Source organism: Pseudorasbora parva, chromosome 21 (assembly GCF_024679245.1).
Source record: "Pseudorasbora parva isolate DD20220531a chromosome 21, ASM2467924v1, whole genome shotgun sequence".
NCBI classification, from domain to species: domain Eukaryota; kingdom Metazoa; phylum Chordata; class Actinopteri; order Cypriniformes; family Gobionidae; genus Pseudorasbora; species Pseudorasbora parva.
The window spans coordinates 11,040,685-11,065,656 of NC_090192.1; the positions used below are offsets into that span (position 1 = coordinate 11,040,685).

The 24,972-nt window shown below is 48.0% G+C and overlaps 54 non-coding genes across 54 annotated transcripts; all 54 read left to right on the forward strand.

The window, feature by feature from the left end:
• The first annotated feature begins 400 nt into the window (after positions 1-400).
• On the forward strand, positions 401-482 carry trnal-aag (transfer RNA leucine (anticodon AAG)). Its single transcript has one exon. It is a non-coding gene; the product is annotated as a tRNA-Leu (tRNA).
• Positions 483-700: 218 nt separating this feature from the next.
• On the forward strand, positions 701-782 carry trnal-uag (transfer RNA leucine (anticodon UAG)). The gene has a single exon. It is a non-coding gene; the product is annotated as a tRNA-Leu (tRNA).
• Positions 783-1,574: 792 nt separating this feature from the next.
• Positions 1,575-1,656, forward strand: trnal-uag (transfer RNA leucine (anticodon UAG)). Its single transcript has one exon. It is a non-coding gene; the product is annotated as a tRNA-Leu (tRNA).
• A 492-nt stretch (positions 1,657-2,148) lies between these two features.
• On the forward strand, positions 2,149-2,230 carry trnal-aag (transfer RNA leucine (anticodon AAG)). Its single transcript has one exon. It is a non-coding gene; the product is annotated as a tRNA-Leu (tRNA).
• A 216-nt stretch (positions 2,231-2,446) lies between these two features.
• Positions 2,447-2,528, forward strand: trnal-aag (transfer RNA leucine (anticodon AAG)). The gene has a single exon. It is a non-coding gene; the product is annotated as a tRNA-Leu (tRNA).
• Positions 2,529-2,745: 217 nt separating this feature from the next.
• On the forward strand, positions 2,746-2,827 carry trnal-uag (transfer RNA leucine (anticodon UAG)). The gene has a single exon. It is a non-coding gene; the product is annotated as a tRNA-Leu (tRNA).
• Positions 2,828-3,319: 492 nt separating this feature from the next.
• trnal-aag (transfer RNA leucine (anticodon AAG)) lies at positions 3,320-3,401 on the forward strand. The gene has a single exon. It is a non-coding gene; the product is annotated as a tRNA-Leu (tRNA).
• A 216-nt stretch (positions 3,402-3,617) lies between these two features.
• On the forward strand, positions 3,618-3,699 carry trnal-aag (transfer RNA leucine (anticodon AAG)). Its single transcript has one exon. It is a non-coding gene; the product is annotated as a tRNA-Leu (tRNA).
• A 218-nt stretch (positions 3,700-3,917) lies between these two features.
• On the forward strand, positions 3,918-3,998 carry trnal-uag (transfer RNA leucine (anticodon UAG)). The gene has a single exon. It is a non-coding gene; the product is annotated as a tRNA-Leu (tRNA).
• A 628-nt stretch (positions 3,999-4,626) lies between these two features.
• Positions 4,627-4,708, forward strand: trnal-aag (transfer RNA leucine (anticodon AAG)). The gene has a single exon. It is a non-coding gene; the product is annotated as a tRNA-Leu (tRNA).
• A 216-nt stretch (positions 4,709-4,924) lies between these two features.
• trnal-aag (transfer RNA leucine (anticodon AAG)) lies at positions 4,925-5,006 on the forward strand. The gene has a single exon. It is a non-coding gene; the product is annotated as a tRNA-Leu (tRNA).
• A 218-nt stretch (positions 5,007-5,224) lies between these two features.
• Positions 5,225-5,306, forward strand: trnal-uag (transfer RNA leucine (anticodon UAG)). The gene has a single exon. It is a non-coding gene; the product is annotated as a tRNA-Leu (tRNA).
• Positions 5,307-5,798: 492 nt separating this feature from the next.
• trnal-aag (transfer RNA leucine (anticodon AAG)) lies at positions 5,799-5,880 on the forward strand. Its single transcript has one exon. It is a non-coding gene; the product is annotated as a tRNA-Leu (tRNA).
• A 218-nt stretch (positions 5,881-6,098) lies between these two features.
• trnal-uag (transfer RNA leucine (anticodon UAG)) lies at positions 6,099-6,180 on the forward strand. Its single transcript has one exon. It is a non-coding gene; the product is annotated as a tRNA-Leu (tRNA).
• A 492-nt stretch (positions 6,181-6,672) lies between these two features.
• Positions 6,673-6,754, forward strand: trnal-aag (transfer RNA leucine (anticodon AAG)). Its single transcript has one exon. It is a non-coding gene; the product is annotated as a tRNA-Leu (tRNA).
• A 218-nt stretch (positions 6,755-6,972) lies between these two features.
• Positions 6,973-7,054, forward strand: trnal-uag (transfer RNA leucine (anticodon UAG)). The gene has a single exon. It is a non-coding gene; the product is annotated as a tRNA-Leu (tRNA).
• A 492-nt stretch (positions 7,055-7,546) lies between these two features.
• On the forward strand, positions 7,547-7,628 carry trnal-aag (transfer RNA leucine (anticodon AAG)). Its single transcript has one exon. It is a non-coding gene; the product is annotated as a tRNA-Leu (tRNA).
• Positions 7,629-7,844: 216 nt separating this feature from the next.
• trnal-aag (transfer RNA leucine (anticodon AAG)) lies at positions 7,845-7,926 on the forward strand. The gene has a single exon. It is a non-coding gene; the product is annotated as a tRNA-Leu (tRNA).
• Positions 7,927-8,143: 217 nt separating this feature from the next.
• trnal-uag (transfer RNA leucine (anticodon UAG)) lies at positions 8,144-8,225 on the forward strand. Its single transcript has one exon. It is a non-coding gene; the product is annotated as a tRNA-Leu (tRNA).
• Positions 8,226-8,717: 492 nt separating this feature from the next.
• Positions 8,718-8,799, forward strand: trnal-aag (transfer RNA leucine (anticodon AAG)). The gene has a single exon. It is a non-coding gene; the product is annotated as a tRNA-Leu (tRNA).
• A 216-nt stretch (positions 8,800-9,015) lies between these two features.
• Positions 9,016-9,097, forward strand: trnal-aag (transfer RNA leucine (anticodon AAG)). Its single transcript has one exon. It is a non-coding gene; the product is annotated as a tRNA-Leu (tRNA).
• Positions 9,098-9,315: 218 nt separating this feature from the next.
• On the forward strand, positions 9,316-9,397 carry trnal-uag (transfer RNA leucine (anticodon UAG)). The gene has a single exon. It is a non-coding gene; the product is annotated as a tRNA-Leu (tRNA).
• A 493-nt stretch (positions 9,398-9,890) lies between these two features.
• trnal-aag (transfer RNA leucine (anticodon AAG)) lies at positions 9,891-9,972 on the forward strand. Its single transcript has one exon. It is a non-coding gene; the product is annotated as a tRNA-Leu (tRNA).
• A 218-nt stretch (positions 9,973-10,190) lies between these two features.
• Positions 10,191-10,272, forward strand: trnal-uag (transfer RNA leucine (anticodon UAG)). Its single transcript has one exon. It is a non-coding gene; the product is annotated as a tRNA-Leu (tRNA).
• A 628-nt stretch (positions 10,273-10,900) lies between these two features.
• trnal-aag (transfer RNA leucine (anticodon AAG)) lies at positions 10,901-10,982 on the forward strand. The gene has a single exon. It is a non-coding gene; the product is annotated as a tRNA-Leu (tRNA).
• Positions 10,983-11,198: 216 nt separating this feature from the next.
• On the forward strand, positions 11,199-11,280 carry trnal-aag (transfer RNA leucine (anticodon AAG)). The gene has a single exon. It is a non-coding gene; the product is annotated as a tRNA-Leu (tRNA).
• A 218-nt stretch (positions 11,281-11,498) lies between these two features.
• On the forward strand, positions 11,499-11,580 carry trnal-uag (transfer RNA leucine (anticodon UAG)). Its single transcript has one exon. It is a non-coding gene; the product is annotated as a tRNA-Leu (tRNA).
• A 492-nt stretch (positions 11,581-12,072) lies between these two features.
• trnal-aag (transfer RNA leucine (anticodon AAG)) lies at positions 12,073-12,154 on the forward strand. The gene has a single exon. It is a non-coding gene; the product is annotated as a tRNA-Leu (tRNA).
• A 218-nt stretch (positions 12,155-12,372) lies between these two features.
• trnal-uag (transfer RNA leucine (anticodon UAG)) lies at positions 12,373-12,454 on the forward strand. Its single transcript has one exon. It is a non-coding gene; the product is annotated as a tRNA-Leu (tRNA).
• Positions 12,455-12,946: 492 nt separating this feature from the next.
• Positions 12,947-13,028, forward strand: trnal-aag (transfer RNA leucine (anticodon AAG)). The gene has a single exon. It is a non-coding gene; the product is annotated as a tRNA-Leu (tRNA).
• Positions 13,029-13,246: 218 nt separating this feature from the next.
• trnal-uag (transfer RNA leucine (anticodon UAG)) lies at positions 13,247-13,328 on the forward strand. Its single transcript has one exon. It is a non-coding gene; the product is annotated as a tRNA-Leu (tRNA).
• A 492-nt stretch (positions 13,329-13,820) lies between these two features.
• On the forward strand, positions 13,821-13,902 carry trnal-aag (transfer RNA leucine (anticodon AAG)). Its single transcript has one exon. It is a non-coding gene; the product is annotated as a tRNA-Leu (tRNA).
• A 216-nt stretch (positions 13,903-14,118) lies between these two features.
• trnal-aag (transfer RNA leucine (anticodon AAG)) lies at positions 14,119-14,200 on the forward strand. The gene has a single exon. It is a non-coding gene; the product is annotated as a tRNA-Leu (tRNA).
• A 217-nt stretch (positions 14,201-14,417) lies between these two features.
• On the forward strand, positions 14,418-14,499 carry trnal-uag (transfer RNA leucine (anticodon UAG)). Its single transcript has one exon. It is a non-coding gene; the product is annotated as a tRNA-Leu (tRNA).
• Positions 14,500-14,991: 492 nt separating this feature from the next.
• trnal-aag (transfer RNA leucine (anticodon AAG)) lies at positions 14,992-15,073 on the forward strand. Its single transcript has one exon. It is a non-coding gene; the product is annotated as a tRNA-Leu (tRNA).
• A 216-nt stretch (positions 15,074-15,289) lies between these two features.
• Positions 15,290-15,371, forward strand: trnal-aag (transfer RNA leucine (anticodon AAG)). Its single transcript has one exon. It is a non-coding gene; the product is annotated as a tRNA-Leu (tRNA).
• Positions 15,372-15,589: 218 nt separating this feature from the next.
• Positions 15,590-15,671, forward strand: trnal-uag (transfer RNA leucine (anticodon UAG)). Its single transcript has one exon. It is a non-coding gene; the product is annotated as a tRNA-Leu (tRNA).
• Positions 15,672-16,163: 492 nt separating this feature from the next.
• trnal-aag (transfer RNA leucine (anticodon AAG)) lies at positions 16,164-16,245 on the forward strand. Its single transcript has one exon. It is a non-coding gene; the product is annotated as a tRNA-Leu (tRNA).
• Positions 16,246-16,463: 218 nt separating this feature from the next.
• trnal-uag (transfer RNA leucine (anticodon UAG)) lies at positions 16,464-16,545 on the forward strand. Its single transcript has one exon. It is a non-coding gene; the product is annotated as a tRNA-Leu (tRNA).
• A 492-nt stretch (positions 16,546-17,037) lies between these two features.
• trnal-aag (transfer RNA leucine (anticodon AAG)) lies at positions 17,038-17,119 on the forward strand. The gene has a single exon. It is a non-coding gene; the product is annotated as a tRNA-Leu (tRNA).
• Positions 17,120-18,783: 1,664 nt separating this feature from the next.
• On the forward strand, positions 18,784-18,865 carry trnal-aag (transfer RNA leucine (anticodon AAG)). The gene has a single exon. It is a non-coding gene; the product is annotated as a tRNA-Leu (tRNA).
• A 216-nt stretch (positions 18,866-19,081) lies between these two features.
• On the forward strand, positions 19,082-19,163 carry trnal-aag (transfer RNA leucine (anticodon AAG)). The gene has a single exon. It is a non-coding gene; the product is annotated as a tRNA-Leu (tRNA).
• A 218-nt stretch (positions 19,164-19,381) lies between these two features.
• trnal-uag (transfer RNA leucine (anticodon UAG)) lies at positions 19,382-19,463 on the forward strand. The gene has a single exon. It is a non-coding gene; the product is annotated as a tRNA-Leu (tRNA).
• Positions 19,464-20,253: 790 nt separating this feature from the next.
• Positions 20,254-20,335, forward strand: trnal-aag (transfer RNA leucine (anticodon AAG)). Its single transcript has one exon. It is a non-coding gene; the product is annotated as a tRNA-Leu (tRNA).
• A 218-nt stretch (positions 20,336-20,553) lies between these two features.
• trnal-uag (transfer RNA leucine (anticodon UAG)) lies at positions 20,554-20,635 on the forward strand. Its single transcript has one exon. It is a non-coding gene; the product is annotated as a tRNA-Leu (tRNA).
• Positions 20,636-21,129: 494 nt separating this feature from the next.
• trnal-aag (transfer RNA leucine (anticodon AAG)) lies at positions 21,130-21,211 on the forward strand. Its single transcript has one exon. It is a non-coding gene; the product is annotated as a tRNA-Leu (tRNA).
• A 218-nt stretch (positions 21,212-21,429) lies between these two features.
• trnal-uag (transfer RNA leucine (anticodon UAG)) lies at positions 21,430-21,511 on the forward strand. The gene has a single exon. It is a non-coding gene; the product is annotated as a tRNA-Leu (tRNA).
• A 790-nt stretch (positions 21,512-22,301) lies between these two features.
• trnal-aag (transfer RNA leucine (anticodon AAG)) lies at positions 22,302-22,383 on the forward strand. Its single transcript has one exon. It is a non-coding gene; the product is annotated as a tRNA-Leu (tRNA).
• A 217-nt stretch (positions 22,384-22,600) lies between these two features.
• trnal-uag (transfer RNA leucine (anticodon UAG)) lies at positions 22,601-22,682 on the forward strand. Its single transcript has one exon. It is a non-coding gene; the product is annotated as a tRNA-Leu (tRNA).
• Positions 22,683-23,174: 492 nt separating this feature from the next.
• Positions 23,175-23,256, forward strand: trnal-aag (transfer RNA leucine (anticodon AAG)). Its single transcript has one exon. It is a non-coding gene; the product is annotated as a tRNA-Leu (tRNA).
• Positions 23,257-23,472: 216 nt separating this feature from the next.
• trnal-aag (transfer RNA leucine (anticodon AAG)) lies at positions 23,473-23,554 on the forward strand. Its single transcript has one exon. It is a non-coding gene; the product is annotated as a tRNA-Leu (tRNA).
• Positions 23,555-23,772: 218 nt separating this feature from the next.
• Positions 23,773-23,854, forward strand: trnal-uag (transfer RNA leucine (anticodon UAG)). The gene has a single exon. It is a non-coding gene; the product is annotated as a tRNA-Leu (tRNA).
• A 492-nt stretch (positions 23,855-24,346) lies between these two features.
• trnal-aag (transfer RNA leucine (anticodon AAG)) lies at positions 24,347-24,428 on the forward strand. Its single transcript has one exon. It is a non-coding gene; the product is annotated as a tRNA-Leu (tRNA).
• A 218-nt stretch (positions 24,429-24,646) lies between these two features.
• On the forward strand, positions 24,647-24,728 carry trnal-uag (transfer RNA leucine (anticodon UAG)). Its single transcript has one exon. It is a non-coding gene; the product is annotated as a tRNA-Leu (tRNA).
• Positions 24,729-24,972: the final 244 nt, after the last annotated feature.

Sequence of the window (24,972 nt, forward strand, 5' to 3'; positions counted from 1 at the left end):
ATTACAATTGTAGTAATTTCAGTTTAAAAATGAGTTGGAATCTAATAATAACATAGTCTTTAATCATAGAAGCAGCCGATTTGACTCAAGATTTTTTGGAAAATTGACAACTACCTCACGATTTTGAGTTTAACTTCAGAACAGCTAGTTGCCATTTTGGAGTAAGGCCCAATGGCTTTGATTAGATGATTCAGGTGTGTTTGATTAGAGATGGAATTGCAATCTGCAGATAGGGAGGCCTCCAGGAGTGTAACTGCGTACCCCTGCATTTATGAGGTCTTTTAATCTGTGGAGGAGCTCCTCCAAGGCACATGGAATGTCAACTGACTGACTTGTGGCCAAGTGCGACATTAAATTAAAATAAGAAGGCGAAAATGGCCCAGGGAAGGCACTCTCGCATGGTAGCGTGGCCGAGCGGTCTAAGGCGCTGGATTAAGGCTCCAGTCTCTTCGGGGGCGTGGGTTCGAATCCCACCGCTGCCAAGGAACACTTTTGGAAGGCTCTTGTGGCTGCTATGCCTGAGCATGACGACTGGAGAAGTGACACTGCATGCTCCCAGTCTCTTCCAAAACCAGCCACTTTTGCTTTCCTGAGCCTTACTCGACAGGCTTCAGGGCCTCACAATGAAGGTCCGCACCCAACATTTTCTCCTATTCTAGAAAAATGGGCAGAAAAAGGCCCCCGAAAGAAATAGCAGTGGGGTAGTGTGGCCGAGGGGTCTAAGGCGCTGGATTTAGGCTCCAGTCTCTTCGGGGGCGTGGGTTCGAATCCCACCACTGCCAGCATTGATTTTAAAGAGGGCAATACACCTTAAGTGTGCTGCAAAACTGTGTAGCAGGAAATCTGCACCCTGTTGAATCAGGGACAACCAAAAATTACAATTGTAGTAATTTCAGTTTAAAAATGAGTTGGAATCTAATAATAACATAGTCTTTAATCATAGAAGCAGCCAATTTGACTCAAGATTTTTTGGAAAATTGACAACTACCTGACGATTTTGAGTTTAACTTCAGCACAGCTAGTTGCCATTTTGGAGTAAGGCCCAATGGCTTTGATTAGATGATTCAGGTGTGTTTGATTAGAGATGGAATTGCAATCTGCAGATAGGGAGGCCTCCAGGAGTGTAACTGCGTACCCCTGCATTTATGAGGTCTTTTAATCTGTGGAGGAGCTCCTCCAAGGCACATGGAATGTCAACTGACTGACTTGTGGCCAAGTGCGACATTAAATTAAAATAAGAAGGCGAAAATGGCCCAGGGAAGGCACTCTCGCATGGTAGCGTGGCCGAGCGGTCTAAGGCGCTGGATTAAGGCTCCAGTCTCTTCGGGGGCGTGTGTTCGAATCCCACCGCTGCCAAGGAACACTTTTGGAAGGCTCTTGTGGCTGCTATGCCTGAGCATGACGACTGGAGAAGTGACACTGCATGCTCCCAGTCTCTTCCAAAACCAGCCACTTTTGCTTTCCTGAGCCTTACTCGACAGGCTTCAGGGCCTCACAATGAAGGTCCGCACCCAACATTTTCTCCTATTCTAGAAAAATGGGCAGAAAAAGGCCCCCGAAAGAAATAGCAGTGGGGTAGTGTGGCCGAGGGGTCTAAGGCGCTGGATTTAGGCTCCAGTCTCTTCGGGGGCATGGGTTCGAATCCCACCACTGCCAGCATTGATTTTAAAGAGGGCAATACACCTTAAGTGTGCTGCAAAACTGTGTAGCAGGAAATCTGCACCCTGTTGAATCAGGGACAACCAAAAATTACAATTGTAGTAATTTCAGTTTAAAAATGATTTGGAATCTAATAATAACATAGTCTTTAATCATAGAAGCAGCCGATTTGACTCAAGATTTTTTGGAAAATTGACAACTACCTCACGATTTTGAGTTTAACTTCAGCACAGCTAGCTGCCGTTTTGGAGTAAGGCCCAATGGCTTTGATTAGATGATTCAGGTGTGTTTGATTAGAGATGGAATTGCAATCTGCAGATAGGGAGGCCTCCAGGAGTGTAACTGCGTACCCCTGCATTTATGAGGTCTTTTAATTTGTGGAGGAGCTCCTCCAAGGCACATGGAATGTCAACTGACTGACTTGTGGCCAAGTGCGACATTAAATTAAAATAAGAAGGTGAAAATTGCCCAGGGAAGGCACTCTCGCATGGTAGCGTGGCCGAGCGGTCTAAGGCGCTGGATTAAGGCTCCAGTCTCTTCGGGGGCGTGAGTTCGAATCCCACCGCTGCCAAGGAACACTTTTGGAAGGCTCTTGTGGCTGCTATGCCTGAGCATGACGACTGGAGAAGTGACACTGCATGCTCCCAGTCTCTTCCAAAACCAGCCACTTTTGCTTTCCTGAGCCTTACTCGACAGGCTTCAGGGCCTCACAATGAAGGTCCGCACCCAACATTTTCTCCTATTCTAGAAAAATGGGCAGAAAAAGGCAGGGAAGGCACTCTCGCATGGTAGCGTGGCCGAGCGGTCTAAGGCGCTGGATTAAGGCTCCAGTCTCTTCGGGGGCGTGGGTTTGAATCCCACCGCTGCCAAGGAACACTTTTGGAAGGCTCTTGTGGCTGCTATGCCTGAGCATGACGACTGGAGAAGTGACACTGCATGCTCCCAGTCTCTTCCAAAACCAGCCACTTTTGCTTTCCTGAGCCTTACTCGACAGGCTTCAGGGCCTCACAATGAAGGTCCGCACCCAACATTTTCTCCTATACTAGAAAAATGGGCAGAAAATGGCCCCAAAAGAAACAGCAGTGGGGTAGTGTGGCCGAGGGGTCTAAGGCGCTGGATTTAGGCTCCAGTCTCTTCGGGGGCGTGGGTTTGAATCCCACCACTGCCAGCATTGATTTTAAAGAGGGCAATACACCTTAAGTGTGCTGCAAAACTGTGTAGCAGGAAATCTGCACCCTGTTGAATCAGGGACAACCAAAAATTACAATTGTAGTAATTTCAGTTTAAAAATGAGTTGGAATCTAATAATAACATAGTCTTTAATCATAGAAGCAGCCGATTTTACTCAAGATTTTTTGGAAAATTGACAACTACCTGACGATTTTGAGTTTAACTTCAGCACAGCTAGCTGCCATTTTGGAGTAAGGCCCAATGGCTTTGATTAGATGATTCAGGTGTGTTTGATTAGAGATGGAATTGCAATCTGCAGATAGGGAGGCCTCCAGGAGTGTAACTGCGTACCCCTGCATTCATGAGGTCTTTTAATTTGTGGAGGAGCTCCTCCAAGGCACATGGAATGTCAACTGACTGACTTGTGGCCAAGTGCGACATTAAATTAAAATAAGAAGGCGAAAATGGCCCAGGGAAGGCACTCTCGCATGGTAGCGTGGCTGAGCGGTCTAAGGCGCTGGATTAAGGCTCCAGTCTCTTCGGGGGCGTGGGTTCGAATCCCACCGCTGCCAAGGAACACTTTTGGAAGGCTCTTGTGGCTGCTATGCCTGAGCATGACGACTGGAGAAGTGACACTGCATGCTCCCAGTCTCTTCCAAAACCAGCCACTTTGGCTTTCCTGAGCCTTACTCGACAGGCTTCAGGGCCTCACAATGAAGGTCCGCACCCAACATTTTCTCCTATTCTAGAAAAATGGGCAGAAAAAGGCAGGGAAGGCACTCTCGCATGGTAGCGTGGCCGAGCGGTCTAAGGCGCTGGATTAAGGCTCCAGTCTCTTCGGGGGCGTGGGTTCGAATCCCACCGCTGCCAAGGAACACTTTTGGAAGGCTCTTGTGGCTGCTATGCCTGAGCATGACGACTGGAGAAGTGACACTGCATGCTCCCAGTCTCTTCCAAAACCAGCCACTTTTGCTTTCCTGAGCCTTACTCGACAGGCTTCAGGGCCTCACAATGAAGGTCCGCACCCAACATTTTCTCCTATTCTAGAAAAATGGGCAGAAAAAGGCCCCCGAAAGAAACAGCAGTGGGGTAGTGTGGCCGAGGGGTCTAAGGCGCTGGATTTAGGCTCCAATCTCTTCGGGGCGTGGGTTCGAATCCCACCACTGCCAGCATTGATTTTAAAGAGGGCAATACACCTTAAGTGTGCTGCAAAACTGTGTAGCAGGAAATCTGCACCCTGTTGAATCAGGGACAACCAAAAATTACAATTGTAGTAATTTCAGTTTAAAAATGAGTTGGAATCTAATAATAACATAGTCTTTAATCATAGAAGCAGCCGATTTGACTCAAGATTTTTTGGAAAATTGACAACTACCTGACGATTTTGAGTTTAACTTCAGCACAGCTAGCTGCCCTTTTGGAGTAAGGCCCAATGGCTTTGATTAGATGATTCAGGTGTGTTTGATTAGAGATGGAATTGCAATCTGCAGATAGGGAGGCCTCCAGGAGTGTAACTGCGTACCCCTGCATTTATGAGGTCTTTTAATTTGTGGAGGAGCTCCTCCAAGGCACATGGAATGTCAACTGCGTTGTGTGTTTGATTAGAGATGGAATTGCAATCTGCAGATAGGGAGGCCTCCAGGAGTGTAACTGCGTACCCCTGCATTTATGAGGTCTTTTAATCTGTGGAGGAGCTCCTCCAAGGCACATGGAATGTCAACTGACTGACTTGTGGCCAAGTACGACATTAAATTAAAATAAGAAGGCGAAAATGGCCCAGGGAAGGCACTCTCGCATGGTAGCGTGGCCGAGCGGTCTAAGGCGCTGGATTAAGGCTCCAGTCTCTCCGGGGGCGTGGGTTCGAATCCCACCGCTGCCAAGGAACACTTTTGGAAGGCTCTTGTGGCTGCTATGCCTGAGCATGACGACTGGAGAAGTGACACTGCATGCTCCCAGTCTCTTCCAAAACCAGCCACTTTTGCTTTCCTGAGCCTTACTCGACAGGCTTCAGGGCCTCACAATGAAGGTCCGCACCCAACATTTTCTCCTATTCTAGAAAAATGGGCAGAAAAAGGCAGGGAAGGCACTCTCGCATGGTAGCGTGGCCGAGCGGTCTAAGGCGCTGGATTAAGGCTCCAGTCTCTTCGGGGGCGTGGGTTCGAATCCCACCTCTGCCAAGGAACACTTTTGGAAGGCTCTTGTGGCTGCTATGCCTGAGAAGGACGACTGGAGAAGTGACACTGCATGCTCCCAGTCTCTTCCAAAACCAGCCACTTTTGCTTTCCTGAGCCTTACTCGACAGGCTTCAGGGCCTCACAATGAAGGTCCGCACCCAACATTTTCTCCTATTCTAGAAAAATGGGCAGAAAAAGGCCCCCGAAAGAAACAGCAGTGGGGTAGTGTGGCCGAGGGGTCTAAGGCGCTGGATTTAGGCTTCAGTCTCTTCGGGGGCGTGGGTTCGAATCCCACCACTGCCAGCATTGATTTTAAAGAGGGCAATACACCTTAAGTGTGCTGCAAAACTGTGTAGCAGGAAATCTGCACCCTGTTGAATCAGGGACAACCAAAAATTACAATTGTAGTAATTTCAGTTTAAAAATGAGTTGGAATCTAATAATAACATAGTCTTTAATCATAGAAGCAGCCGATTTGACTCAAGATTTTTTGGAAAATTGACAACTACCTCACGATTTTGAGTTTAACTTCAGAACAGCTAGTTGCCATTTTGGAGTAAGGCCCAATGGCTTTGATTAGATGATTCAGGTGTGTTTGATTAGAGATGGAATTGCAATCTGCAGATAGGGAGGCCTCCAGGAGTGTAACTGCGTACCCCTGCATTTATGAGGTCTTTTAATCTGTGGAGGAGCTCCTCCAAGGCACATGGAATGTCAACTGACTGACTTGTGGCCAAGTGCGACATTAAATTAAAATAAGAAGGCGAAAATGGCCCAGGGAAGGCACTCTCGCATGGTAGCGTGGCCGAGCGGTCTAAGGCGCTGGATTAAGGCTCCAGTCTCTTCGGGGGCGTGGGTTCGAATCCCACCGCTGCCAAGGAACACTTTTGGAAGGCTCTTGTGGCTGCTATGCCTGAGCATGACGACTGGAGAAGTGACACTGCATGCTCCCAGTCTCTTCCAAAACCAGCCACTTTTGCTTTCCTGAGCCTTACTCGACAGGCTTCAGGGCCTCACAATGAAGGTCCGCACCCAACATTTTCTCCTATTCTAGAAAAATGGGCAGAAAAAGGCCCCCGAAAGAAATAGCAGTGGGGTAGTGTGGCCGAGGGGTCTAAGGCGCTGGATTTAGGCTCCAGTCTCTTCGGGGGCGTGGGTTCGAATCCCACCACTGCCAGCATTGATTTTAAAGAGGGCAATACACCTTAAGTGTGCTGCAAAACTGTGTAGCAGGAAATCTGCACCCTGTTGAATCAGGGACAACCAAAAATTACAATTGTAGTAATTTCAGTTTAAAAATGAGTTGGAATCTAATAATAACATAGTCTTTAATCATAGAAGCAGCCAATTTGACTCAAGATTTTTTGGAAAATTGACAACTACCTGACGATTTTGAGTTTAACTTCAGCACAGCTAGTTGCCATTTTGGAGTAAGGCCCAATGGCTTTGATTAGATGATTCAGGTGTGTTTGATTAGAGATGGAATTGCAATCTGCAGATAGGGAGGCCTCCAGGAGTGTAACTGCGTACCCCTGCATTTATGAGGTCTTTTAATCTGTGGAGGAGCTCCTCCAAGGCACATGGAATGTCAACTGACTGACTTGTGGCCAAGTGCGACATTAAATTAAAATAAGAAGGCGAAAATGGCCCAGGGAAGGCACTCTCGCATGGTAGCGTGGCCGAGCGGTCTAAGGCGCTGGATTAAGGCTCCAGTCTCTTCGGGGGCGTGTGTTCGAATCCCACCGCTGCCAAGGAACACTTTTGGAAGGCTCTTGTGGCTGCTATGCCTGAGCATGACGACTGGAGAAGTGACACTGCATGCTCCCAGTCTCTTCCAAAACCAGCCACTTTTGCTTTCCTGAGCCTTACTCGACAGGCTTCAGGGCCTCACAATGAAGGTCCGCACCCAACATTTTCTCCTATTCTAGAAAAATGGGCAGAAAAAGGCCCCCGAAAGAAATAGCAGTGGGGTAGTGTGGCCGAGGGGTCTAAGGCGCTGGATTTAGGCTCCAGTCTCTTCGGGGGCATGGGTTCGAATCCCACCACTGTCAGCATTGATTTTAAAGAGGGCAATACACCTTAAGTGTGCTGCAAAACTGTGTAGCAGGAAATCTGCACCCTGTTGAATCAGGGACAACCAAAAATTACAATTGTAGTAATTTCAGTTTAAAAATGATTTGGAATCTAATAATAACATAGTCTTTAATCATAGAAGCAGCCGATTTGACTCAAGATTTTTTGGAAAATTGACAACTACCTCACGATTTTGAGTTTAACTTCAGCACAGCTAGCTGCCGTTTTGGAGTAAGGCCCAATGGCTTTGATTAGATGATTCAGGTGTGTTTGATTAGAGATGGAATTGCAATCTGCAGATAGGGAGGCCTCCAGGAGTGTAACTGCGTACCCCTGCATTTATGAGGTCTTTTAATTTGTGGAGGAGCTCCTCCAAGGCACATGGAATGTCAACTGACTGACTTGTGGCCAAGTGCGACATTAAATTAAAATAAGAAGGTGAAAATTGCCCAGGGAAGGCACTCTCGCATGGTAGCGTGGCCGAGCGGTCTAAGGCGCTGGATTAAGGCTCCAGTCTCTTCGGGGGCGTGAGTTCGAATCCCACCGCTGCCAAGGAACACTTTTGGAAGGCTCTTGTGGCTGCTATGCCTGAGCATGACGACTGGAGAAGTGACACTGCATGCTCCCAGTCTCTTCCAAAACCAGCCACTTTTGCTTTCCTGAGCCTTACTCGACAGGCTTCAGGGCCTCACAATGAAGGTCCGCACCCAACATTTTCTCCTATTCTAGAAAAATGGGCAGAAAAAGGCAGGGAAGGCACTCTCGCATGGTAGCGTGGCCGAGCGGTCTAAGGCGCTGGATTAAGGCTCCAGTCTCTTCGGGGGCGTGGGTTTGAATCCCACCGCTGCCAAGGAACACTTTTGGAAGGCTCTTGTGGCTGCTATGCCTGAGCATGACGACTGGAGAAGTGACACTGCATGCTCCCAGTCTCTTCCAAAACCAGCCACTTTTGCTTTCCTGAGCCTTACTCGACAGGCTTCAGGGCCTCACAATGAAGGTCCGCACCCAACATTTTCTCCTATACTAGAAAAATGGGCAGAAAATGGCCCCAAAAGAAACAGCAGTGGGGTAGTGTGGCCGAGGGGTCTAAGGCGCTGGATTTAGGCTCCAGTCTCTTCGGGGGCGTGGGTTTGAATCCCACCACTGCCAGCATTGATTTTAAAGAGGGCAATACACCTTAAGTGTGCTGCAAAACTGTGTAGCAGGAAATCTGCACCCTGTTGAATCAGGGACAACCAAAAATTACAATTGTAGTAATTTCAGTTTAAAAATGAGTTGGAATCTAATAATAACATAGTCTTTAATCATAGAAGCAGCCGATTTTACTCAAGATTTTTTGGAAAATTGACAACTACCTGACGATTTTGAGTTTAACTTCAGCACAGCTAGCTGCCATTTTGGAGTAAGGCCCAATGGCTTTGATTAGATGATTCAGGTGTGTTTGATTAGAGATGGAATTGCAATCTGCAGATAGGGAGGCCTCCAGGAGTGTAACTGCGTACCCCTGCATTCATGAGGTCTTTTAATTTGTGGAGGAGCTCCTCCAAGGCACATGGAATGTCAACTGACTGACTTGTGGCCAAGTGCGACATTAAATTAAAATAAGAAGGCGAAAATGGCCCAGGGAAGGCACTCTCGCATGGTAGCGTGGCTGAGCGGTCTAAGGCGCTGGATTAAGGCTCCAGTCTCTTCGGGGGCGTGGGTTCGAATCCCACCGCTGCCAAGGAACACTTTTGGAAGGCTCTTGTGGCTGCTATGCCTGAGCATGACGACTGGAGAAGTGACACTGCATGCTCCCAGTCTCTTCCAAAACCAGCCACTTTGGCTTTCCTGAGCCTTACTCGACAGGCTTCAGGGCCTCACAATGAAGGTCCGCACCCAACATTTTCTCCTATTCTAGAAAAATGGGCAGAAAAAGGCAGGGAAGGCACTCTCGCATGGTAGCGTGGCCGAGCGGTCTAAGGCGCTGGATTAAGGCTCCAGTCTCTTCGGGGGCGTGGGTTCGAATCCCACCGCTGCCAAGGAACACTTTTGGAAGGCTCTTGTGGCTGCTATGCCTGAGCATGACGACTGGAGAAGTGACACTGCATGCTCCCATTCTCTTCCAAAACCAGCCACTTTTGCTTTCCTGAGCCTTACTCGACAGGCTTCAGGGCCTCACAATGAAGGTCCGCACCCAACATTTTCTCCTATTCTAGAAAAATGGGCAGAAAAAGGCTCCCGAAAGAAACAGCAGTGGGGTAGTGTGGCCGAGGGGTCTAAAGTGCTGGATTTAGGCTCCAGTCTCTTCGGGGGCGTGGGTTCGAATCCCACCACTGCCAGCATTGATTTTAAAGAGGGCAATACACCTTAAGTGTGCTGCAAAACTGTGTAGCAGGAAATCTGCACCCTGTTGAATCAGGGACAACCAAAAATTACAATTGTAGTAATTTCAGTTTAAAAATGAGTTGGAATCTAATAATAACATAGTCTTTAATCATAGAAGCAGCCGATTTGACTCAAGATTTTTTGGAAAATTGACAACTACCTGACGATTTTGAGTTTAACTTCAGCACAGCTAGTTGCCAATTTTGGAGTAAGGCCCAATGGCTTTGATTAGATGATTCAGGTGTGTTTGATTAGAGATGGAATTGCAATCTGCAGATAGGGAGGCCTCCAGGAGAGTAACTGCGTACCCCTGCATTTATGAGGTCTTTTAATCTGTGGAGGAGCTCCTCCAAGGCACATGGAATGTCAACTGACTGACTTGTGGCCAAGTGCGACATTAAATTAAAATAAGAAGGCGAAAATGGCCCAGGGAAGGCACTCTCGCATGGTAGCGTGGCTGAGCGGTCTAAGGCGCTGGATTAAGGCTCCAGTCTCTTCGGGGGCGTGGGTTCGAATCCCACCGCTGCCAAGGAACACTTTTGGAAGGCTCTTGTGGCTGCTATGCCTGAGCATGACGACTGGAGAAGTGACACTGCATGCTCCCAGTCTCTTCCAAAACCAGCCACTTTTGCTTTCCTGAGCCTTACTCGACAGGCTTCAGGGCCTCACAATGAAGGTCCGCACCCAACATTTTCTCCTATTCTAGAAAAATGGGCAGAAAAAGGCCCCCGAAAGAAACAGCAGTGGGGTAGTGTGGCCGAGGGGTCTAAGGCGCTGGATTTAGGCTCCAGTCTCTTTGGGGGCGAGGGTTCAAATCCCACCACTGCCAGCATTGATTTTAAAGAGGGCAATACACCCTAAGTGTGCTGCAAAACTGTGTAGCAGGAAATCTGCACCCTGTTGAATCAGGGACAACCAAAAATTACAATTGTAGTAATTTCAGTTTAAAAATGAGTTGGAATCTAATAATAACATAGTCTTTAATCATAGAAGCAGCCGATTTGACTCAAGATTTTTTGGAAAATTGACAACTACCTCACGATTTTGAGTTTAACTTCAGCACAGCTAGCTGCCATTTTGGAGTAAGGCCCAATGGCTTTGATTAGATAATTCAGGTGTGTTTGATTAGAGATGGAATTGCAATCTGCAGATAGGGAGGCCTCCAGGAGTGTAACTGCGTACCCCTGCATTTATGAGGTCTTTTAATTTGTGGAGGAGCTCCTCCAAGGCACATGGAATGTCAACTGCGTTGTGTGTTTGATTAGAGATGGAATTGCAATCTGCAGATAGGGAGGCCTCCAGGAGTGTAACTGCGTACCCCTGCATTTATGAGGTCTTTTAATCTGTGGAGGAGCTCCTCCAAGGCACATGGAATGTCAACTGACTGACTTGTGGCCAAGTACGACATTAAATTAAAATAAGAAGGCGAAAATGGCCCAGGGAAGGCACTCTCGCATGGTAGCGTGGCCGAGCGGTCTAAGGCGCTGGATTAAGGCTCCAGTCTCTCCGGGGGCGTGGGTTCGAATCCCACCGCTGCCAAGGAACACTTTTGGAAGGCTCTTGTGGCTGCTATGCCTGAGCATGACGACTGGAGAAGTGACACTGCATGCTCCCAGTCTCTTCCAAAACCAGCCACTTTTGCTTTCCTGAGCCTTACTCGACAGGCTTCAGGGCCTCACAATGAAGGTCCGCACCCAACATTTTCTCCTATTCTAGAAAAATGGGCAGAAAAAGGCAGGGAAGGCACTCTCGCATGGTAGCGTGGCCGAGCGGTCTAAGGCGCTGGATTAAGGCTCCAGTCTCTTCGGGGGCGTGGGTTCGAATCCCACCTCTGCCAAGGAACACTTTTGGAAGGCTCTTGTGGCTGCTATGCCTGAGAAGGACGACTGGAGAAGTGACACTGCATGCTCCCAGTCTCTTCCAAAACCAGCCACTTTTGCTTTCCTGAGCCTTACTCGACAGGCTTCAGGGCCTCACAATGAAGGTCCGCACCCAACATTTTCTCCTATTCTAGAAAAATGGGCAGAAAAAGGCCCCCGAAAGAAACAGCAGTGGGGTAGTGTGGCCGAGGGGTCTAAGGCGCTGGATTTAGGCTTCAGTCTCTTCGGGGGCGTGGGTTCGAATCCCACCACTGCCAGCATTGATTTTAAAGAGGGCAATACACCTTAAGTGTGCTGCAAAACTGTGTAGCAGGAAATCTGCACCCTGTTGAATCAGGGACAACCAAAAATTACAATTGTAGTAATTTCAGTTTAAAAATGAGTTGGAATCTAATAATAACATAGTCTTTAATCATAGAAGCAGCCGATTTGACTCAAGATTTTTTGGAAAATTGACAACTACCTCACGATTTTGAGTTTAACTTCAGAACAGCTAGTTGCCATTTTGGAGTAAGGCCCAATGGCTTTGATTAGATGATTCAGGTGTGTTTGATTAGAGATGGAATTGCAATCTGCAGATAGGGAGGCCTCCAGGAGTGTAACTGCGTACCCCTGCATTTATGAGGTCTTTTAATCTGTGGAGGAGCTCCTCCAAGGCACATGGAATGTCAACTGACTGACTTGTGGCCAAGTGCGACATTAAATTAAAATAAGAAGGCGAAAATGGCCCAGGGAAGGCACTCTCGCATGGTAGCGTGGCCGAGCGGTCTAAGGCGCTGGATTAAGGCTCCAGTCTCTTCGGGGGCGTGGGTTCGAATCCCACCGCTGCCAAGGAACACTTTTGGAAGGCTCTTGTGGCTGCTATGCCTGAGCATGACGACTGGAGAAGTGACACTGCATGCTCCCAGTCTCTTCCAAAACCAGCCACTTTTGCTTTCCTGAGCCTTACTCGACAGGCTTCAGGGCCTCACAATGAAGGTCCGCACCCAACATTTTCTCCTATTCTAGAAAAATGGGCAGAAAAAGGCCCCCGAAAGAAATAGCAGTGGGGTAGTGTGGCCGAGGGGTCTAAGGCGCTGGATTTAGGCTCCAGTCTCTTCGGGGGCGTGGGTTCGAATCCCACCACTGCCAGCATTGATTTTAAAGAGGGCAATACACCTTAAGTGTGCTGCAAAACTGTGTAGCAGGAAATCTGCACCCTGTTGAATCAGGGACAACCAAAAATTACAATTGTAGTAATTTCAGTTTAAAAATGAGTTGGAATCTAATAATAACATAGTCTTTAATCATAGAAGCAGCCAATTTGACTCAAGATTTTTTGGAAAATTGACAACTACCTGACGATTTTGAGTTTAACTTCAGCACAGCTAGTTGCCATTTTGGAGTAAGGCCCAATGGCTTTGATTAGATGATTCAGGTGTGTTTGATTAGAGATGGAATTGCAATCTGCAGATAGGGAGGCCTCCAGGAGTGTAACTGCGTACCCCTGCATTTATGAGGTCTTTTAATCTGTGGAGGAGCTCCTCCAAGGCACATGGAATGTCAACTGACTGACTTGTGGCCAAGTGCGACATTAAATTAAAATAAGAAGGCGAAAATGGCCCAGGGAAGGCACTCTCGCATGGTAGCGTGGCCGAGCGGTCTAAGGCGCTGGATTAAGGCTCCAGTCTCTTCGGGGGCGTGTGTTCGAATCCCACCGCTGCCAAGGAACACTTTTGGAAGGCTCTTGTGGCTGCTATGCCTGAGCATGACGACTGGAGAAGTGACACTGCATGCTCCCAGTCTCTTCCAAAACCAGCCACTTTTGCTTTCCTGAGCCTTACTCGACAGGCTTCAGGGCCTCACAATGAAGGTCCGCACCCAACATTTTCTCCTATTCTAGAAAAATGGGCAGAAAAAGGCCCCCGAAAGAAATAGCAGTGGGGTAGTGTGGCCGAGGGGTCTAAGGCGCTGGATTTAGGCTCCAGTCTCTTCGGGGGCGTGGGTTCGAATCCCACCACTGCCAGCATTGATTTTAAAGAGGGCAATACACCTTAAGTGTGCTGCAAAACTGTGTAGCAGGAAATCTGCACCCTGTTGAATCAGGGACAACCAAAAATTACAATTGTAGTAATTTCAGTTTAAAAATGATTTGGAATCTAATAATAACATAGTCTTTAATCATAGAAGCAGCCGATTTGACTCAAGATTTTTTGGAAAATTGACAACTACCTCACGATTTTGAGTTTAACTTCAGCACAGCTAGCTGCCGTTTTGGAGTAAGGCCCAATGGCTTTGATTAGATGATTCAGGTGTGTTTGATTAGAGATGGAATTGCAATCTGCAGATAGGGAGGCCTCCAGGAGTGTAACTGCGTACCCCTGCATTTATGAGGTCTTTTAATTTGTGGAGGAGCTCCTCCAAGGCACATGGAATGTCAACTGACTGACTTGTGGCCAAGTGCGACATTAAATTAAAATAAGAAGGTGAAAATTGCCCAGGGAAGGCACTCTCGCATGGTAGCGTGGCCGAGCGGTCTAAGGCGCTGGATTAAGGCTCCAGTCTCTTCGGGGGCGTGAGTTCGAATCCCACCGCTGCCAAGGAACACTTTTGGAAGGCTCTTGTGGCTGCTATGCCTGAGCATGACGACTGGAGAAGTGACACTGCATGCTCCCAGTCTCTTCCAAAACCAGCCACTTTTGCTTTCCTGAGCCTTACTCGACAGGCTTCAGGGCCTCACAATGAAGGTCCGCACCCAACATTTTCTCCTATTCTAGAAAAATGGGCAGAAAAAGGCAGGGAAGGCACTCTCGCATGGTAGCGTGGCCGAGCGGTCTAAGGCGCTGGATTAAGGCTCCAGTCTCTTCGGGGGCGTGGGTTTGAATCCCACCGCTGCCAAGGAACACTTTTGGAAGGCTCTTGTGGCTGCTATGCCTGAGCATGACGACTGGAGAAGTGACACTGCATGCTCCCAGTCTCTTCCAAAACCAGCCACTTTTGCTTTCCTGAGCCTTACTCGACAGGCTTCAGGGCCTCACAATGAAGGTCCGCACCCAACATTTTCTCCTATACTAGAAAAATGGGCAGAAAATGGCCCCAAAAGAAACAGCAGTGGGGTAGTGTGGCCGAGGGGTCTAAGGCGCTGGATTTAGGCTCCAGTCTCTTCGGGGGCGTGGGTTTGAATCCCACCACTGCCAGCATTGATTTTAAAGAGGGCAATACACCTTAAGTGTGCTGCAAAACTGTGTAGCAGGAAATCTGCACCCTGTTGAATCAGGGACAACCAAAAATTACAATTGTAGTAATTTCAGTTTAAAAATGAGTTGGAATCTAATAATAACATAGTCTTTAATCATAGAAGCAGCCGATTTTACTCAAGATTTTTTGGAAAATTGACAACTACCTGACGATTTTGAGTTTAACTTCAGCACAGCTAGCTGCCATTTTGGAGTAAGGCCCAATGGCTTTGATTAGATGATTCAGGTGTGTTTGATTAGAGATGGAATTGCAATCTGCAGATAGGGAGGCCTCCAGGAGTGTAACTGCGTACCCCTGCATTCATGAGGTCTTTTAATTTGTGGAGGAGCTCCTCCAAGGCACATGGAATGTCAACTGACTGACTTGTGGCCAAGTGCGACATTAAATTAAAATAAGAAGGCGAAAATGGCCCAGGGAAGGCACTCTCGCATGGTAGCGTGGCTGAGCGGTCTAAGGCGCTGGATTAAGGCTCCAGTCTCTTCGGGGGCGTGGGTTCGAATCCCACCGCTGCCAAGGAACACTTTTGGAAGGCTCTTGTGGCTGCTATGCCTGAGCATGACGACTGGAGAAGTGACACTGCATGCTCCCAGTCTCTTCCAAAACCAGCCACTTTGGCTTTCCTGAGCCTTACTCGACAGGGTTCAGGGCCTCACAATGAAGGTCCGCACCCAACATTTTCTCCTATTCTAGAAAAATGGGCAGAAAAAGGCAGGGAAGGCACTCTCGCATGGTAGCGTGGCCGAGCGGTCTAAGGCGCTGGATTAAGGCTCCAGTCTCTTCGGGGGCGTGGGTTCGAATCCCACCGCTGCCAAGGAACACTTTTGGAAGGCTCTTGTGGCTGCTATGCCTGAGCATGACGACTGGAGAAGTGACACTGCATGCTCCCATTCTCTTCCAAAACCAGCCACTTTTGCTTTCCTGAGCCTTACTCGACAGGCTTCAGGGCCTCACAATGAAGGTCCGCACCCAACATTTTCTCCTATTCTAGAAAAATGGGCAGAAAAAGGCTCCCGAAAGAAACAGCAGTGGGGTAGTGTGGCCGAGGGGTCTAAAGTGCTGGATTTAGGCTCCAGTCTCTTCGGGGGCGTGGGTTCGAATCCCACCACTGCCAGCATTGATTTTAAAGAGGGCAATACACCTTAAGTGTGCTGCAAAACTGTGTAGCAGGAAATCTGCACCCTGTTGAATCAGGGACAACCAAAAATTACAATTGTAGTAATTTCAGTTTAAAAATGAGTTGGAATCTAATAATAACATAGTCTTTAATCATAGAAGCAGCCGATTTGACTCAAGATTTTTTGGAAAATTGACAACTACCTGACGATTTTGAGTTTAACTTCAGCACAGCTAGTTGCCATTTTGGAGTAAGGCCCAATGGCTTTGATTAGATGATTCAGGTGTGTTTGATTAGAGATGGAATTGCAATCTGCAGATAGGGAGGCCTCCAGGAGAGTAACTGCGTACCCCTGCATTTATGAGGTCTTTTAATCTGTGGAGGAGCTCCTCCAAGGCACATGGAATGTCAACTGACTGACTTGTGGCCAAGTGCGACATTAAATTAAAATAAGAAGGCGAAAATGGCCCAGGGAAGGCACCCTCGCATGGTAGCGTGGCTGAGCGGTCTAAGGCGCTGGATTAAGGCTCCAGTCTCTTCGGGGGCGTGGGTTCGAATCCCACCGCTGCCAAGGAACACTTTTGGAAGGCTCTTGTGGCTGCTATGCCTGAGCATGACGACTGGAGAAGTGACACTGCATGCTCCCAGTCTCTTCCAAAACCAGCCACTTTTGCTTTCCTGAGCCTTACTCGACAGGCTTCAGGGCCTCACAATGAAGGTCCGCACCCAACATTTTCTCCTATTCTAGAAAAATGGGCAGAAAAAGGCCCCCGAAAGAAACAGCAGTGGGGTAGTGTGGCCGAGGGGTCTAAGGCGCTGGATTTAGGCTCCAGTCTCTTTGGGGGCGAGGGTTCAAATCCCACCACTGCCAGCATTGATTTTAAAGAGGGCAATACACCCTAAGTGTGCTGCAAAACTGTGTAGCAGGAAATCTGCACCCTGTTGAATCAGGGACAACCAAAAATTACAATTGTAGTAATTTCAGTTTAAAAATGAGTTGGAATCTAATAATAACATAGTCTTTAATCATAGAAGCAGCCGATTTGACTCAAGATTTTTTGGAAAATTGACAACTACCTCACGATTTTGAGTTTAACTTCAGCACAGCTAGCTGCCATTTTGGAGTAAGGCCCAATGGCTTTGATTAGATAATTCAGGTGTGTTTGATTAGAGATGGAATTGCAATCTGCAGATAGGGAGGCCTCCAGGAGTGTAACTGCGTACCCCTGCATTTATGAGGTCTTTTAATTTGTGGAGGAGCTCCTCCAAGGCACATGGAATGTCAACTGACTGACTTGTGGCCAAGTGCGACATTAAATTAAAATAAGAAGGCGAAAATGGCCCAGGGAAGGCACTCTCGCATGGTAGCGCGGCCGAGCGGTCTAAGGCGCTGGATTAAGGCTCCAGTCTCTTCGGGGGCGTGGGTTCGAATCCCACCGCTGCCAAGGAACACTTTTGGAAGGCTCTTGTGGCTGCTATGCCTGAGCAAGACGACTGGAGAAGTGACACTGCATGCTCCCAGTCTCTTACAAAACCAGCCACTTTTGCTTTCCTGAGCCTTACTCGACAGGCTTCAGGGCCTCACAATGAAGGTCCGCACCCAACATTTTCTCCTATTCTAGAAAAATGGGCAGAAAAAGGCCCCCGAAAGAAACAGCAGTGGGGTAGTGTGGCCGAGGGGTCTAAGGCGCTGGATTTAGGCTCCAGTCTCTTCGGGGGCGTGGGTGGAATCCCACCACTGCCAGCATTGATTTTAAAGAGGGCAATACACCTTAAGTGTGCTGCAAAACTGTGTAGCAGGAAATCTGCACCCTGTTGAATCAGGGACAACCAAAAATTACAATTGTAGTAATTTCAGTTTAAAAATGAGTTGGAATCTAATAATAACATAGTCTTTAATCATAGAAGCAGCCGATTTGACTCAAGATTTTTTGGAAAATTGACAACTACCTCACGATTTTGAGTTTAACTTCAGCACAGCTAGCTGCCATTTTGGAGTAAGGCCCAATGGCTTTGATTAGATGATTCAGGTGTGTTTGATTAGAGATGGAATTGCAATCTGCAGATAGGGAGGCCTCCAGGAGTGTAACTGCGTACCCCTGCATTTATGAGGTCTTTTAATTTGTGGAGGAGCTCCTCCAAGGCACATGGAATGTCAACTGACTGACTTGTGGCCAAGTGCGACATTAAATTAAAATAAGAAGGCGAAAATGGCCCAGGGAAGGCACTCTCACATGGTAGCGTGACCGAGCGGTCTAAGGCGCTGGATTAAGGCTCCAGTCTCTTCGGGGGTGTGGGTTCGAATCCCACCGCTGCCAAGGAACACTTTTGGAAGGCTCTTGTGGCTGCTATGCCTGAGCATGACGACTGGAGAAGTGACACTGCATGCTCCCAGTCTCTTCCAAAACCAGCCACTTTTGCTTTCCTGAGCCTTACTCGACAGGCTTCAGGGCCTCACAATGAAGGTCCGCACCCAACATTTTCTCCTATTCTAGAAAAATGGGCAGAAAAAGGCCCCCGAAAGAAACAGCAGTGGGGTAGTGTGGCCGAGGGGTCTAAGGCGCTGGATTTAGGCTCCAGTCTCTTCGGGGGCGTCGGTTCGAATCCCACCACTGCGAGCATTGATTTTAAAGAGGGCAATACACCTTAAGTGTGCTGCAAAACTGTGTAGCAGGAAATCTGCACCCTGTTGAATCAGGGACAACCAAAAATTACAATTGTAGTAATTTCAGTTTAAAAATGAGTTGGAATCTAATAATAACATAGTCTTTAATCATAGAAGCAGCCGATTTGACTCAAGATTTTTTGGAAAATTGACATCTACCTCACGATTTTGAGTTTAACTTCAGCACAGCTAGCTGCCATTTTGGAGTAAGGCCCAATGGCTTTGATTAGATGATTCAGGTGTGTTTGATTAGAGATGGAATTGCAATCTGCAGATAGGGAGGCCTCCAGGAGTGTAACTGCGTACCCCTGCATTTATGAGGTCTTTTAATCTGTGGAGGAGCTCCTCCAAGGCACATGGAATGTCAACTGACTGACTTGTGGCCAAGTGCGACATTAAATTAAAATAAGGAGGCGAAAATGGCCCAGGGAAGGCACTTTGCATGGTAGCGTGGCCGAGCGGTCTAAGGCGCTGGATTAAGGCTCCAGTCTCTTCGGGGGCGTGGGTTCGAATCCCACCGCTGCCAAGGAACACTTTTGGAAGGCTCTTGTGGCTGCTATGCCTGAGCATGACGACGGGAGAAGTGACACTGCATGCTCCCAGTCTCTTCCAAAACCAGCCACTTTTGCTTTCCTGAGCCTTACTCGACAGGCTTCAGGGCCTCACAATGAAGGTCCGCACCCAACATTTTCTCCTATTCTAGAAAAATGGGCAGAAAAAGGCAGGGAAGGCACTCTCGCATGGTAGCGTGGCCGAGCGGTCTAAGGCGCTGGATTAAGGCTCCAGTCTTTTCGGGGGCGTGGGTTCGAATCCCACCGCTGCCAAGGAACACTTTTGGAAGGCTCTTGTGGCTGCTATGCCTGAGCATGACGACTGGAGAAGTGACACTGCATGCTCCCAGTCTCTTCCAAAACCAGCCACTTTTGCTTTCCTGAGCCTTACTCGACAGGCTTCAGGGCCTCACAATGAAGGTCCGCACCCAACATTTTCTCCTATTCTAGAAAAATGGGCAGAAAAAGGCCCCCGAAAGAAACAGCAGTGGGGTAGTGTGGCCGAGGGGTCTAAGGCGCTGGATTTAGGCTCCAGTCTCTTCGGGGGCGTGGGTTCGAATCCCACCACTGCCAGCATTAATTTTAAAGAGGGCAATACACCTTAAGTGTGCTGCAAAACTGTGTAGCAGGAAATCTGCACCCTGTTGAATCAGGGACAACCAAAAATTACAATTGTAGTAATTTCAGTTTAAAAATGAGTTGGAATCTAATAATAACATAGTCTTTAATCATAGAAGCAGCCGATTTGACTCAAGATTTTTTGGAAAATTGACAACTACCTCACGATTTTGAGTTTAACTTCAGCACAGCTAGCTGCCATTTTGGAGTAAGGCCCAATGGCTTTGATTAGATGATTCAGGTGTGTTTGATTAGAGATGGAATTGCAATCTGCAGATAGGGAGGCCTCCAGGAGTGTAACTGCGTACCCCTGCATTTATGAGGTCTTTTAATTTGTGGAGGAGCTCCTCCAAGGCACATGGAATGTCAACTGACTGACTTGTGGCCAAGTGCGACATTAAATTAAAATAAGAAGGCGAAAATGGCCCAGGGAAGGCACTCTCGCATGGTAGCGTGGCCGAGCGGTCTAAGGCGCAGGATTAAGGCTCCAGTCTCTTCGGGGGCGTGGCTTCGAATCCCACCGCTGCCAAGGAACACTTTTGGAAGGCTCTTGTGGCTGCTATGCCTGAGCATGACGACTGGAGAAGTGACACTGCATGCTCCCAGTCTCTTCCAAAACCAGCCACTTTTGCTTTCCTGAGCCTTACTCGACAGGCTTCAGGGCCTCACAATGAAGGTCCGCACCCAACATTTTCTCCTATTCTAGAAAAATGGGCAGAAAAAGGCAGGGAAAGCACTCTCGCATGGTAGTGTGGCCGAGCGGTCTAAGGCGCTGGATTAAGGCTCCAGTCTCTTCGGGGGCGTGGGTTCGAATCCCACCGCTGCCAAGGAACACTTTTGGAAGGCTCTTGTGGCTGCTATGCCTGAGCATGACGACTGGAGAAGTGACACTGCATGCTCCCAGTCTCTTCCAAAACCAGCCACTTTTGCTTTCCTGAGCCTTACTCGACAGGCTTCAGGGCCTCACAATGAAGGTCCGCACCCAACATTTTCTCCTATTCTAGAAAAATGGGCAGAAAAAGGCCCCCAAAAGAAACAGCAGTGGGGTAGTGTGGCCGAGGGGTCTAAAGCGCTGGATTTAGGCTCCAGTCTCTTCGGGGGCGTGGGTTCGAATCCCACCACTGCCAGCATTGATTTTAAAGAGGGCAATACACCTTAAGTGTGCTGCAAAACTGTGTAGCAGGAAATCTGCACCCTGTTGAATCAGGGACAACCAAAAATTACAATTGTAGTAATTTCAGTTTAAAAAATGAGTTGGAATCTAATAATAACATAGTCTTTAATCATAGAAGCAGCCGATTTGACTCAAGATTTTTTTGGAAAATTGACAACTACCTGACGATTTTGAGTTTAACTTCAGCACAGCTAGTTGCCATTTTGGAGTAAGGCCCAATGGCTTTGATTAGATGATTCAGGTGTGTTTGATTAGAGATGGAATTGCAATCTGCAGATAGGGAGGCCTCCAGGAGTGTAACTGCGTACCCCTGCATTTATGAGGTCTTTTAATCTGTGGAGGAGCTCCTCCAAGGCACATGGAATGTCAACTGACTGACTTGTGGCCAAGTGCGACATTAAATTAAAATAAGAAGGCGAAAATGGCCCAGGGAAGGCACTCTCGCATGGTAGCGTGGCCGAGCGGTCTAAGGCGCTGGATTAAGGCTCCAGTCTCTTCGGGGGCGTGGGTTCGAATCCCACCGCTGCCAAGGAACACTTTTGGAAGGCTCTTGTGGCTGCTATGCCTGAGCATGACGACTGGAGAAGTGACACTGCATGCTCCCAGTCTCTTCCAAAACCAGCCACTTTTGCTTTCCTGAGCCTTACTCGACAGGCTTCAGGGCCTCACAATGAAGGTCCGCACCCAACATTTTCTCCTATTCTAGAAAAATGGGCAGAAAAAGGCCCCCGAAAGAAATAGCAGTGGGGTAGTGTGGCCGAGGGGTCTAAGGCGCTGGATTTAGGCTCCAGTCTCTTCGGGGGCATGGGTTCGAATCCCACCACTGCCAGCATTGATTTTAAAGAGGGCAATACACCTTAAGTGTGCTGCAAAACTGTGTAGCAGGAAATCTGCACCCTGTTGAATCAGGGACAACCAAAAATTACAATTGTAGTAATTTCAGTTTAAAAATGATTTGGAATCTAATAATAACATAGTCTTTAATCATAGAAGCAGCCGATTTGACTCAAGATTTTTTGGAAAATTGACAACTACCTCACGATTTTGAGTTTAACTTCAGCACAGCTAGCTGCCGTTTTGGAGTAAGGCCCAATGGCTTTGATTAGATGATTCAGGTGTGTTTGATTAGAGATGGAATTGCAATCTGCAGATAGGGAGGCCTCCAGGAGTGTAACTGCGTACCCCTGCATTTATGAGGTCTTTTAATTTGTGGAGGAGCTCCTCCAAGGCACATGGAATGTCAACTGACTGACTTGTGGCCAAGTGCGACATTAAATTAAAATAAGAAGGTGAAAATTGCCCAGGGAAGGCACTCTCGCATAATAGCGTGGCCGAGCGGTCTAAGGCGCTGGATTAAGGCTCCAGTCTCTTCGGGGGCGTGAGTTCGAATCCCACCGCTGCCAAGGAACACTTTTGGAAGGCTCTTGTGGCTGCTGTGCCTGAGCATGACGACTGGAGAAGTGACACTGCATGCTCCCAGTCTCTTCCAAAACCAGCCACTTTTGCTTTCCTGAGCCTTACTCGACAGGCTTCAGGGCCTCACAATGAAGGTCCGCACCCAACATTTTCTCCTATTCTAGAAAAATGGGCAGAAAAAGGCAGGGAAGGCACTCTCGCATGGTAGCGTGGCCGAGCGGTCTAAGGCGCTGGATTAAGGCTCCAGTCTCTTCGGGGGCGTGGGTTTGAATCCCACCGCTGCCAAGGAACACTTTTGGAAGGCTCTTGTGGCTGCTATGCCTGAGCATGACGACTGGAGAAGTGACACTGCATGCTCCCAGTCTCTTCCAAAACCAGCCACTTTTGCTTTCCTGAGCCTTACTCGACAGGCTTCAGGGCCTCACAATGAAGGTCCGCACCCAACATTTTCTCCTATTCTAGAAAAATGGGCAGAAAATGGCCCCAAAAGAAACAGCAGTGGGGTAGTGTGGCCGAGGGGTCTAAGGCGCTGGATTTAGGCTCCAGTCTCTTCGGGGGCGTGGGTTTGAATCCCACCACTGCCAGCATTGATTTTAAAGAGGGCAATACACCTTAAGTGTGCTGCAAAACTGTGTAGCAGGAAATCTGCACCCTGTTGAATCAGGGACAACCAAAAATTACAATTGTAGTAATTTCAGTTTAAAAGTGAGTTGGAATCTAATAATAACATAGTCTTTAATCATAGAAGCAGCCGATTTTACTCAAGATTTTTTGGAAAATTGACAACTACCTGACGATTTTGAGTTTAACTTCAGCACAGCTAGCTGCCATTTTGGAGTAAGGCCCAATGGCTTTGATTAGATGATTCAGGTGTGTTTGATTAGAGATGGAATTGCAATCTGCAGATAGGGAGGCCTCCAGGAGTGTAACTGCGTACCCCTGCATTCATGAGGTCTTTTAATTTGTGGAGGAGCTCCTCCAAGGCACATGGAATGTCAACTGACTGACTTGTGGCCAAGTGCGACATTAAATTAAAATAAGAAGGCGAAAATGGCCCAGGGAAGGCACTCTCGCATGGTAGCGTGGCTGAGCGGTCTAAGGCGCTGGATTAAGGCTCCAGTCTCTTCGGGGGCGTGGGTTCGAATCCCACCGCTGCCAAGGAACACTTTTGGAAGGCTCTTGTGGCTGCTATGCCTGAGCATGACGACTGGAGAAGTGACACTGCATGCTCCCAGTCTCTTCCAAAACCAGCCACTTTGGCTTTCCTGAGCCTTACTCGACAGGCTTCAGGGCCTCACAATGAAGGTCCGCACCCAACATTTTCTCCTATTCTAGAAAAATGGGCAGAAAAAGGCAGGGAAGGCACTCTCGCATGGTAGCGTGGCCGAGCGGTCTAAGGCGCTGGATTAAGGCTCCAGTCTCTTCGGGGGCGTGGGTTCGAATCCCACCGCTGCCAAGGAACACTTTTGGAAGGCTCTTGTGGCTGCTATGCCTGAGCATGACGACTGGAGAAGTGACACTGCATGCTCCCATTCTCTTCCAAAACCAGCCACTTTTGCTTTCCTGAGCCTTACTCGACAGGCTTCAGGGCCTCACAATGAAGGTCCGCACCCAACATTTTCTCCTATTCTAGAAAAATGGGCAGAAAAAGGCTCCCGAAAGAAACAGCAGTGGGGTAGTGTGGCTGAGGGGTCTAAAGCGCTGGATTTAGGCTCCAGTCTCTTCGGGGGCGTGGGTTCGAATCCCACCACTGCCAGCATTGATTTTAAAGAGGGCAATACACCTTAAGTGTGCTGCAAAACTGTGTAGCAGGAAATCTGCACCCTGTTGAATCAGGGACAACCAAAAATTACAATTGTAGTAATTTCAGTTTAAAAATGAGTTGGAATCTAATAATAACATAGTCTTTAATCATAGAAGCAGCCGATTTGACTCAAGATTTTTTGGAAAATTGACAACTACCTGACGATTTTGAGTTTAACTTCAGCACAGCTAGTTGCCATTTTGGAGTAAGGCCCAATGGCTTTGATTAGATGATTCAGGTGTGTTTGATTAGAGATGGAATTGCAATCTGCAGATAGGGAGGCCTCCAGGAGAGTAACTGCGTACCCCTGCATTTATGAGGTCTTTTAATCTGTGGAGGAGCTCCTCCAAGGCACATGGAATGTCAACTGACTGACTTGTGGCCAAGTGCGACATTAAATTAAAATAAGAAGGCGAAAATGGCCCAGGGAAGGCACCCTCGCATGGTAGCGTGGCTGAGCGGTCTAAGGCGCTGGATTAAGGCTCCAGTCTCTTCGGGGGCGTGGGTTCGAATCCTACCGCTGCCAAGGAACACTTTTGGAAGGCTCTTGTGGCTGCTATGCCTGAGCATGACGACTGGAGAAGTGACACTGCATGCTCCCAGTCTCTTCCAAAACCAGCCACTTTTGCTTTCCTGAGCCTTACTCGACAGGCTTCAGGGCCTCACAATGAAGGTCCGCACCCAACATTTTCTCCTATTCTAGAAAAATGGGCAGAAAAAGGCCCCCGAAAGAAACAGCAGTGGGGTAGTGTGGCCGAGGGGTCTAAGGCGCTGGATTTAGGCTCCAGTCTCTTTGGGGGCGAGGGTTCAAATCCCACCACTGCCAGCATTGATTTTAAAGAGGGCAATACACCCTAAGTGTGCTGCAAAACTGTGTAGCAGGAAATCTGCACCCTGTTGAATCAGGGACAACCAAAAATTACAATTGTAGTAATTTCAGTTTAAAAATGAGTTGGAATCTAATAATAACATAGTCTTTAATCATAGAAGCAGCCGATTTGACTCAAGATTTTTTGGAAAATTGACAACTACCTCACGATTTTGAGTTTAACTTCAGCACAGCTAGCTGC